The sequence below is a fragment of the Lygodium microphyllum genome, chromosome 9 (genome assembly GCF_053477565.2).
Source record: "Lygodium microphyllum isolate KBCC chromosome 9, Lygodium_microphyllum_v1.1.10, whole genome shotgun sequence".
Lineage (NCBI taxonomy): Eukaryota > Viridiplantae > Streptophyta > Polypodiopsida > Schizaeales > Lygodiaceae > Lygodium > Lygodium microphyllum.
In genome coordinates, this window is record NC_141143.1 from 110,225,681 (window position 1) to 110,237,892 (window position 12,212).

Below are 12,212 nucleotides of genomic sequence, written 5' to 3' on the forward strand. Positions count from 1 at the left end.
AAATTTGCGCCATCATGTTGATCTTGCAATCTTCAGCCTGCACACAACCCCCCCGAGTGATCATTGGCAGTGAATCCCCTCCGTATCCTGACTTTATCGCCATTCTCCGCTCCTCAATTGATGGCCTGAATGCTGAGATGGAAATCTAGTCTTTCTCTCTCCTCCCTCTCTCTCTTCTAAGAGGCAGTTCATGTGTGGGAAGGAGCAATGAAGAAAGAATGATGGAGGCTTGTCCGGCATGGACCGGATTGCTCCACGGGCTGAGAATGGTGATTTGTGATGTTGCTGGACCTGAAGTGTTGTTGTTTTCCTGATCTACAGCCATGGACACCAAACCCGAAACACGCGTTTAAGCGGTAAACTAAAAAAATTACAAAGAAAATTTAGTGTTTTATGCTTTTGATTGATGGAATGCCGTTCATATGGACTAAGATTTGATTATGTTGCTGATTCTTCTGAGTTCTTACTGTTTATAACCAGAAATTATGAAAAACATGCATTTCATGGCTCGAAATAATGTCAAGAAATCCGAAAACCATGAAAAATGGGGAAAAACAAGGGTTTTGGGCGTATAAATGGGGAAAACCGTCGATACACATCAACTAATCTTTCAATTTTGTTGCAAATGAACTAAGGGCCACAGCCCACAAACTGGTTTTCATTTTCAGTAATTTTAAAAATACAAGAAAATGAAGAAAATGGGGGAAAAATGATAAAAACACCATGAAAAATAAGGGAAAAATACATTTGGGGCTACGAAAAATATAGAAAAATAGGATTTATGTTTGTTGATGTATGGCAAGGCTGGGGCATGAAGTTATGCTTCAGTTCAGCCTTGTTTATATGTTTTAGTGCGTGTTTCCTTCCTTTCTCCACATAAAATGACAAGGAAACCCTAAAAGAAATGAATGCAATGATGCCCTATCAACGGGGAAGGGTAGAGTTGTGGAAAAAATGGTTAAATGCCGCTGAGCATGAGGAATAATTTGCTGATTTTATATGCATTGCATCTAGGACGGAATAATAATGATAAAAATTAAAACCTAGTAGCACGAAGATCACTTCGGTGCTAGGTGTTGCAACGAAGCACAAAGCGGTTAGAAAGAAAAGCATGAAAGAGATGTTTTGCACTTGCACGCTGCTGGTTTTTAAAATGTTTGAGCACTAGGCATCCACCTCTTTGCATGATCATTTAGAGGAAATTAAAAGTATCAGAGTTAGCTCCTGGACATGCATAGCAATTGTTTTCAGTAGGCCTGTGACCCACCGTTGAGAGCGTGAGGTTCCTATGCTGTAGGATAGACGAGGGTTATAGGGGACAGCAAGTGAGGAAATGGTACATTCCTGGATACGTTTATTTGGTACCTTGAGCGACGTTTGTGCGAAATGTCTAAATGTTGAGCGACGCATCGAGGGGCCAATCCCCAAGGTGTAGGAGAGTCGCAGAGGGTTGACGGCATTCAGCCGTAGGAGGAACCCCATGTGTATGTGATTCGAGCCTTTTGGCTATGTGAAAGGGACTCCCTCTGAGGAGCAATATTGGGTTAGGATCAGTTGGACTACAACGTATTACAAACGCAATGTTTAGGAAGGCAGAGATTTTGATAGACGCTCCTGGCTGCGAGGCCGAGGGGTTGTCTTGCGCATAGTGACGAGGTCCGGCTAGTGCATGAGCCAGTGCCGGCCCGTTTTTAGGTCCATCAGTGGTGCGTCTGCCGGGAGCTGCTTAAAAGTGGCGGTTTTTGAATCCTGGTTGTTTAAGGACCAACTAGCAGTTTATGCCAAAGGATACTGAGATTGATCCGTTATTTATTGATAAGCATCGTCTAGCAGAAATCCAAAAGCAAGAAAGAGACGAAAGAGCTAGGCGACGTGCTGAAATTTTTAGGAGATATTCCCCTAAGCGTAGCGGTGCTGAACCCTTACGAGGGAGTGGATCTAGTGGTCTTAGTACCACGAGCAATAAGTTAGGAGAAGGTGGAAGCTCTAGTGCTCCCCTTCCTTCTATAAGCCAGTCCACGTCAAGTACGGGAGGTGTAACCCCACCGGTCCCTATTCCTAGTACAAATCCAATCCGCGTCATGGCGCAGCCTATTGCAATTCCAGCAGGAACGACGGATTTGCCGGCTCTAGGTTACCCGCTACCCATTTTTAATGGGCTAGTTGAGGAAGATGCGGAACTCCACATTAGGGAGTTTCAAAAGCTGATGTTTAACTGTCGCATTCAAGAGGAAGGACATTTGATGATGTTCTTCAATATGACTCTCAAAGGAAGAGCCGCTATATGGTATCATGGTTTAGAAGCCGGAACCATATTGAACATTGATGCATTCTATGGAGCTTTTCGAAGGGAGTTTGCCCCTGAAAGGGGTGGGCAATATTGGTTGCGTGTACTCAACGTGACCCGCCAAGATCCACATGAGGATATTCGTGCTTATGCGAAGAAGATAAAAGAAGTCTTCCGTAAGTTGGACACCTCTATTCCTATCCCCGCAGCTGCCCAATTGCAATATTTCCTACATGGGTTGGACTTTAATATCCAATTGCAGTTGAGTAGTGTCCCCTTGGGGGATATAGATACTGCCATTACACGAGCACAAGAGGTGGAATCCCGACTACAAGCGGCCTATGCTTCTCGAGGCAATTCGAATATGGGTTTAGTATTGGGAAACAATATGGCAATAGCCAATGGCAGTAGTGGCCAAGGGATAGCGATGGCTAACCCTAATGGGAGAGGGAACATGATACAGAATGTCCCTTTATTACCAGCTCCCCCTAGCATGTCGATGCCTACGGGCAGCCAAATGGCTCCAAGTGGTGGAGGCTAGGCGGTCAATTCCAATACCATGCCTGTGACTCAACAGCCTGTGCCTAATCGAATTGTTAGGCCGATTGAAAGACACGGTAATGACCAAGGCTATGAGTCGAGTTCTTCCAATGTTCTTGGCGAGGTTAAGGACATGATGAAGCATTATACTGACATGATTACGGAGCAGTATCGACAAATAGCTGTTGATGTCAACTTCCTTAAAAAACAACAAAATTTGATAGGAAGTAGATACCCGGAGGAGGGTGCACCGTCGAGGTTTAGTTGCAAATGGTGTGGCGGGCAGCACTATCCAAGAAATTGCCCAAATGTTAAGTGCGACATTTGTGGAAAATCTGGCCATCTAGCGGCTACTTGCTGGAGTAAGATCAGTTCTCTCCAGCGGGGTAGTCGGCAACCAGGGCCTGTTAATCATCGTGCTCAAGGAAATGATTCCCAGCCAGAAAATGGGCCTAAACAAATACTTCAACGACCAAAGACTACAGTGGAAGAGCTACCAAGTGGTAGTGGGGTTAGTTTGATTGAGGCTGTACGCGTTAATGATGCTGAAACCTCTAATCTACGAGCTGTCCTTACAAGAGGTAAAAAGGGTAGAGAAGCCGACATGGATAAGCTTGTCGACGGAAACCCTAAACAAGGCGACAAAGGAACGCAAGTTTTGGATCCTGCCCTAGAAGGGGGACCTTTGAAGCCCGTAGAGAGTAAAGCCGATAAGGAAGCACCAAAGAAGAAGGTGAAAGTTAAGAAAGAGGCAATAAAGCCAGTTCAGCGACCTAAAGAGCGAATGGTTTGGCGTGAAAAGCGAGCTCTATCAAATTATCATGAATTCGATTTGGCGAGCTCTCTTTGCGAAGTCAAGCCGGATGTGAATTTTTTACAGCTTATTAAGCTTTCCCCAGGAGTATGCAAGGAATTTAGAAAGATTCTACGTACCGGGTATATTGTAGAACCTTTGGGTATTGCGCGAGTTGGTGATGACTGGTTCGAGCATGCTGAGAAGCATTGCCCAAGGGTTGCAGCCTATGTCGATGGGATATTAGTAGATTATGCCATTGTCGACACAGGATCATCTGTTAACATTATGAGTTCTGAACTGATGGAAAGGTTGGGTCTTGCGATTCAGAAAGATACTTCCACAATTCTTAGAATGGCAGATGACAGTTTGAGACAGCCGGAAGGCTGCATTACTAAGGTCCATGTCACTGTTGCAAATGTAGAATGCATGTTGGACTTTAGGGTGATTCGTTTTGCAGGGCGGCCAAGTTACCAAGTATTACTCGGACGACCTTGGATCTTGCAAGCGGATTGCCAAGTGGATATACCTGCCGGTCGATTAATATTCGGCAGAGGTGCCCAGCGTGTGGTGGTTGATGCTTATCCTGAGTCCCCGCAGAGTGAAAGAGCTCCTCTATCTTCTACAGAATTGGAGACATTAGAAGATTTATCTGCTAGTGAGACATCATCAAGTGATGAGTCCAAAGAGGGATCCACCACAGAGGCCATCTATCAGATCACTTTGAATGAGCCGATAGAGGCCCAAGATCGTATAAGAGATGCAGATGTTATCGAGCTAGACCTTGGTACGCTTGATGATTCGCGGCCAATCAAATTAGGGTCCATGCTCAGCACAGCAGAAAGGGAGGACTATGTGGCCTTGATCCAGGAATTCCGTGATATCTTTGCCTAGAGTTATGATGAGTTGAGAGGCATCCCTCCCAGTCTTGCTGTTCATACAATTCCGTTGAAAGAGGGCAGTCGTCCTGTACGGCAGAAAGTAAGGCGTATGCCTTTCGAATTGAGGGACGGGCTGTTTGAGGAGTTACAGAAGCTTCGAAAAGCGGGTTTGATTTTTCCTGTGCAACACACGGAATGGTGTTCGCCAGTTGTGATTAGAAAGAAGAAGAATAATCAGATCCGTTTATGTGTAGACTTTAGGGAGCTGAATAAGCAGACAGTTAAGGACTACTACCCATTACCATTTATTGACCAGATTTTGGATCAATTAGCGGGTAGGGAGATATATTCGTTTATGGATTGCTTTGCAGGATACAACCAAATGGCAATTGCAGAAGAGGACAAGTTGAAAACAACTTTTATCACTGTATTTGGCACTTTTGCTTACCACGTGATGGCTTTTGGTTTATGCAATGCGCCTGGTTCGTGGCAACGAACAGCTGATAAGACATTCGGTGACATATCCCCTGAAGAGTTGAGGGTGTTTATTGATGACTTAGGGGCCGCCACCGTGAGAGAAAGGCAGTTGATCATTTTGAGAAAATGCTTTGAGCGCTGTAGACAATTTTGCATCGCCCTAAACCCACGGAAGTGTGCTTTTGGAGTACCTTATGGGCTATTGCTGGGCCATGTGGTCAGTTCGGTAGGAATTGCGACAGACCCCGAGAAGGTCAAAGTTATAGTTGCCCTGGGTCCACCACGCACTCCGAAAGAAGTTCATAGCTTTCTGTCTTCGGTTGGTTACTATCGTAGATTCATTAACGCCTTAGCAGAAAGAACGTTGCCACTTACAAATTTATTGTCCTTTAGCTGTTCGTTTGTATGGGGTGACCCTTGTAAGGTAGCATTCGAGGATGTGAAACAAGAGCTAGCAAGAGCGCCCGTTTTAAAAGCACCTAAAAGAGGTGAGGTGTTCTATATATTCTCAGCAGCCACCATGTATAGTATCAGCTGCTGTTTAGCCCAAATTTGGGAAGAGAAGTGGTACCACCCGATTGCTTTTGCTAGTCGGAAGCTGGGGGTATCCGAAATCAATTACACCTACATGGAGAAGCTGTGTCTAGCGATGGTCTTTGGGACCAAGAAATTCAGGCATTACATTCTCTATGAGAAAGTCGTACTTTATACGAAGGCGGAGGGACTTCGACTATTGATGAATAAGTTACAGCCGCCTGATCGTTTAGCGAAGTGGTTGATCACTTTGCAGGAATTTGATTATGAAATCAAGAGTAAGCCACCAAGGTTGCAAGGCATCGTGGAATGTCTAGTGGACTTTGGGGAGCCGAAAGAATCTGTGGCTGAAGGTAGTGACATGGAGATGATATTTAAAATAGATACGGCATCTATTCCCTCCTGGTATGCTGCAATAACGCATTATTTATCAACAGGAGAGGCGGGATCCGAATTATCTAAGGCTGAGAAAAGGAAAATTAAGCAGTAAGCGTTAAAGTTTGCCTTGATCGCAGGTACATTATATCGGCAAGGGGTTGATGATATCTATCGCCGATGTGTGACGCCTGACGAGGTGCCATTCATTTTGGAAGAGTGCCATGATTCTGCTTGCGGTGGCCATTTTGCTGGACGGCTTACAGCACAAAAGGCTTTAAGAGCAGGTTATTGGTGGCCTGCCATCTTCCAGGATGCGTTTGCGTATGTTAAGCGATGTGATATTTGCCAACGACATGATAGTCGAGAGAATAGGAAACGACCACTCACCCCTATTATGGTGATACTTCCATTTGAGAAGTGGGGAATAGACTTTGTGGGTCCTATTACTCCGTCATCGACTACGCAAAAGAGGTACATCATTGTCGCAACTGACTACTTCACAAAGTGGTCAGAAGCACGTGCAACAAGGAAAGATGATGCTAAAGAAACTGCTAGTTTCCTTTTAGAGCAGATAATATGCCGGTTTGGTCCACCGAAAGAATTAGTGTCGGACCGCGGAACTCATTTCCTGAATAAGGTGATCAAAGGTTTGACAGAGTTGTGGAACATCAAGCATAACAAGACAACCCCATATAATCCGCAAGCCAATGGGCAAGTTGAGAGCACCAACAAGCAGCTTGTGGGCATCCTGTCCAAAATTGTGTCGGAAAAGAAACGGGATTGGGATAAAAAGTTATACGTGGCAGTGTGGGCTTATAATACGACTTTCAAACGAGCCACTGGCCATACCCCGTTCAAGTTAGTATATGGGGAGGAGTGTGTCTTGCCTCTAGAAATTGAGCTGCCGACTATTCGGTTTGCCATCAATCATTCTTTGAGCGATGAAGACGCTCTTTTTGAGCACTTGACGACACTGGCACATTTAGATGAGCTTAACCTGCAGAGCTTATTGCACCAAGAAGTGGCGAAGCGCCGAATGAAGAAGCTACACGACCTCAAAGCCAAGAAATACACCTTCAAGAAAGGACAGCTTGTTCTGTATTATGACGCACGACGTGAATTATTCCCAGGCAAGCTAGAACCCAAATGGGATGGGCCCTATAAGATCGTTAGGATAGGAAAGAATAAATCTACAGTGTTGTTAGCTGACCTTGAGGGGATAGAATTTAAAAATAAGGTTAATCTTAATAAGATTAAACCTTATTACTTCTGATTGTACTAATGCTATGACTGCCTTGCAGGTCTAGGCAAGATTGATCAAACATCTGCAAGGAAATCGTGATAGAGGTTGATGGGTCGTCTGATCCCTTATTTGGAACACCCATATTTGGAACAGAGATATCATCAGGGAAAGCTCATTTGGTGGAGCAAAGGATACAAGGTGATTGAGCAAGAAGGCGGGACATTCATTTGGAAAATCAAGGTCTTCTGCCATCACTGCCTACAACTTTTGACGAGCATCCCTGTTGAATTCAATGATGATGGAGGGATGGAGCCTACAGTCCACCCGTTGAATATGCTGAATTTCGATTACCATAATTACGAGTAGAGTTCAGGATGGCAGGATATGTAAACCCTTTATGGACGTACACCTTGTACTTTGATGGGGCGTCCAGGGGTGCATGCAAAAAAGGAAGTGTAGGAGTTGTCATCCGAGACCCCCGCCGACGCATTGTCATGAAGTTAGCCGCTTATCTCGGGGCGAATTTTACCAATAATATGGCAGAATACAAAGCCCTGATCATGGGTTTGAATATTGCAAAGAAGGGTGGTATCCGCCAGTTGTTGATAAAAGGGGATTCTCAGTTGGTTTTAAATCAACTCAATGGGACGTACATGGTGCGGAACCCGATCCTTTGTATGTACCATCACACTGCCATAGCCCTGCTAGACGAATTCGATAGAGTGTCTTTTCAGCTGATTCCACGGAATTGGAATCAGTTTGCCGATTCATTGGCTAATCTTGCGTATGAAGAGGACCTCTTCTTTAATTGTGGCCCTTGTCCCGATATATCTATTGATGGTGAGACAGGACCTGGTCGTTTGTGGGGTATGCTTTCTGAACATGCCCTCTTTGGCAGACGATGGTTGATTTGGGTGATGCAGAGGGTAAGCGAGACTCATCTACCTTTATTATCGGGGACCCACAGACTGATTAGACGACATGTGATGCGAACACCTCTTGCGATATACGCAGGGGGGATAGGTCATAATTTAATGCACCTAGTTTAGGGCTACGAGCCTTTGTTCCCCTGGGAATGGTATGCTTTGATGTCTATCATGGTTGTTTCCAGGTGGATGTTCTGCCTAGTATTGTTTGATTTCATTAGGCCAAGAGGTCCGATTCAGTTTTGTAGCAAAGTCATGTCTGATTTCATTAGGCCAAGAGGGCCATTTTCTTGTCTAGTGCGGGTGCGTTTAATTGGGTTTTTGTTGAGTGTTGTGCTGGACAGGTTTCGTGGTTCGTGGAATTTTGTGGAGCCTGGAGGAGCCTTTGCTGCGATGGAAGCTTCTTGTGGCCATTCCAGGTGATATTTCTCCTTTACGAGTACCTTTCTTTCCTGTTATATGTGTATTTGTACTTGTTAAGGGGACACATTTTTTTTGGGGACCGGCAACCAAGGCATGAAGTCCCAGGTTTAGGCTACGTATGTTTGAGGGAGGTCGGAGTAGTCATTGCCTCCTGTAAAGACATTGTTAGACATTGAAAGACCTGTTTTAGAAGGAAGTCCTAGTGGCCCTGTCCTGCTAGCCTGCTAGGCAGCCGTTCTAGGAGTTCTTGTTAGTAGTGAGGCAGTTAGAGAAGCCTGCTAGAAGATAATAATAATGATGTCAAGAAATCCTGAATATCCTAAAAGATGAATATAAATGCGAAGGTGTGTAAAAAGGGGTTCTAACCCCTATCAAAGAAGAGGAGAAAAGACATGAAAATATATAAGCAGTTGATCATTGCCTTGCGAAGGCCTGGTAGGTTCCTGGGGACGAGTCAGACCCGGGGCCGATACCTTGTCTTCCTAGGGGTGGCTTCTTGCTGGGAAAATAATATCAAAACAAGGAAGGTTGGAGCGAAAATAAAAGTGAGCGTTAGAAAAGGATTAAGTGTCGCCTTGTGAGGGCCTGGTAGGTTCTTGGGTGCCGAGACAGGTACCGAGACCGATGCCCTGTTCTCCTTGGGTCACTACGCTCAGCTCCCTCCTTTTTACATGCCCAAGTATGTTCATCCAATAAAAATCCTAAAAGAAGAAATGGACTGAAAGAAAATATCCTTTGCTCAGGCTATAGGAGTCCTCGCCTTGTAGGAGCTCCTAGTTGTGTTGTTTTTAGTGGGTAAGTAGTTCAGACTACCACTTAGGGCAACCTCTTTGGCAGTTCTTTTTAGGTTGGCTGTGTTGGAGCAGCTGGTTAGTGACTCACTTCGGATCTTCTATTAGATGATGCTAGGCCTACTCCTTGTGGATGTCATGCCTTGGTTCTGTCTCGGGGTAGGGGGAGCATTGTGCTGAGTTTTATTATAATTGTTTTGTATCAGTTTGATGCTTCTTTGGTTGTTTATGTGCAGATATGTTGGTGGATTCGACGGGCTGAGTCGCCCTATCCCGTGGTCGCCAATGAGAGCGGAATTTAGGTGACGGGAAGTGCTTAAAAATAGCTAAAAATTATGAAGATCAAGGGAAAAATATTCACCGTCAAAGGCGGCGGCTCGATCTAGGACGATTTTAAGCGCCAAAGTGCTTTAAAGGCGCCCGAGCGACACTTGTTGATTTTTCATAATTTTTCAGACAGTCGTGCGGGTTGACACAAGCTACTGGCCAATGCGGGATGCTAAGCCGGACGCCCAGGATTTTTCAGAGCTCGATTCCGAGTCCGGACGGGGAAATGGCCAACAAACCGGTCAAGATTTGAAGAGGTGGACAAAATTTGGCCAAAATGGGCAAGTGACCCTTGGGGCCCAAATTTAAATGTCACATGAAAAGTTTGGGAGAGATGGCATGACAAAAAAACGTGGAGGAAGCGTGGAGAAAACTGCGCCCGAAATTTGCGCCATCATGTTGATCTTGCAATCTTCAGCCTGCACACAACCCCCCCGAGTGATCATTGGCAGTGAATCCCCTCCGTATCCTGACTTTATCGCCATTCTCCGCTCCTCAATTGATGGCCTGAATGCTGAGATGGAAATCTAGTCTTTCTCTCTCCTCCCTCTCTCTCTTCTAAGAGGCAGTTCATGTGTGGGAAGGAGCAATGAAGAAAGAATGATGGAGGCTTGTCCGGCATGGACCGGATTGCTCCACGGGCTGAGAATGGTGATTTGTGATGTTGCTGGACCTGAAGTGTTGTTGTTTTCCTGATCTACAGCCATGGACACCAAACCCGAAACACGCGTTTAAGCGGTAAACTAAAAAAATTACAAAGAAAATTTAGTGTTTTATGCTTTTGATTGATGGAATGCCGTTCATATGGACTAAGATTTGATTATGTTGCTGATTCTTCTGAGTTCTTACTGTTTATAACCAGAAATTATGAAAAACATGCATTTCATGGCTCGAAATAATGTCAAGAAACCCGAAAACCATGAAAAATGGGGAAAAACAAGGGTTTTGGGCGTATAAATGGGGAAAACCGTTGATACACATCAACTAATCTTTCAATTTTGTTGCAAATGAACTAAGGGCCACAGCCCACAAACTGGTTTTCATTTTCAGCAATTTTAAAAATACAAGAAAATGAAGAAAATGGGGGAAAAATGATAAAAACACCATGAAAAATAAGGGAAAAATACATTTGGGGCTACGAAAAATATAGAAAAATAGGATTTATGTTTGTTGATGTATGGCAAGGCTGGGGCATGAAGTTATGCTTCAGTTCAGCCTTGTTTATATGTTTTAGTGCGTGTTTCCTTCCTTTCTCCACATAAAATGACAAGGAAACCCTAAAAGAAATGAATGCAATGATGCCCTATCAACGGGGAAGGGTAGAGTTGTGGAAAAAATGGTTAAATGCCGCTGAGCATGAGGAATAATTTGCTGATTTTATATGCATTGCATCTAGGACGGAATAATAATGATAAAAATTAAAACCTAGTAGCACGAAGATCACTTCGGTGCTAGGTGTTGCAACGAAGCACAAAGCGGTTAGAAAGAAAAGCATGAAAGAGATGTTTTGCACTTGCACGCTGCTGGTTTTTAAAATGTTTGAGCACTAGGCATCCACCTCTTTGCATGATCATTTAGAGGAAATTAAAAGTATCAGAGTTAGCTCCTGGACATGCATAGCAATTGTTTTCAGTAGGCCTGTGACCCACCGTTGAGAGCGTGAGGTTCCTATGCTGTAGGATAGACGAGGGTTATAGGGGACAGCAAGTGAGGAAATGGTACATTCCTGGATACGTTTATTTGGTACCTTGAGCGACGTTTGTGCGAAATGTCTAAATGTTGAGCGACGCATCGAGGGGCCAATCCCCAAGGTGTAGGAGAGTCGCAGAGGGTTGACGGCATTCAGCCGTAGGAGGAACCCCATGTGTATGTGATTCGAGCCTTTTGGCTATGTGAAAGGGACTCCCTCTGAGGAGCAATATTGGGTTAGGATCAGTTGGACTACAACGTATTACAAACGCAATGTTTAGGAAGGCAGAGATTTTGATAGACGCTCCTGGCCGCGAGGCCGAGGGGTTGTCTTGCGCATAGTGACGAGGTCCGGCTAGTGCATGAGCCAGTGCCGGCCCGTTTTTAGGTCCATCAGCTATTTGGACCATTATTGTGAAGAGCGTCGTGAACCATTGCCCTCTCAATGTCAGCATCCATGGATGGATCTTCTTTATCATCCACCTCTTTGTTGGAAACACTGGAGGTTCTCCCTCTGGCCATGACGGTGGCCCCTTGGCCATGAGCAGCTCTATTTTGCCCTTCGAATTACACTTGGTTGATGTTTTCTGCTAAGCTTGGGACACTGCCTCTTGAAGTGTCCGGGCTTGCAATGGAAGCAATGTGGGTTGCGGTCATTACTTTGTGTAGAAACAAAGTTGTTGACAGCATTAGCCCCAGCTTTCTTTCATTGGCCCTGATTCTAACATTGTGCTCTCTTGGTTTGGGCCTTAGATATACCCTTATTCTGATCTTTGTAAGGCCAAATCCTGTTGTTCCTTGGTTTGGTCTGCACCTCCTGTATTATTGGAGTAGCTCGAATGAGTGCATCTTGTTGGTCTGGGCCTTAGATATACCCTTATTCTGATCTTTATAAGGCCAAGTCCTATTGTTCCTTGGTTTGG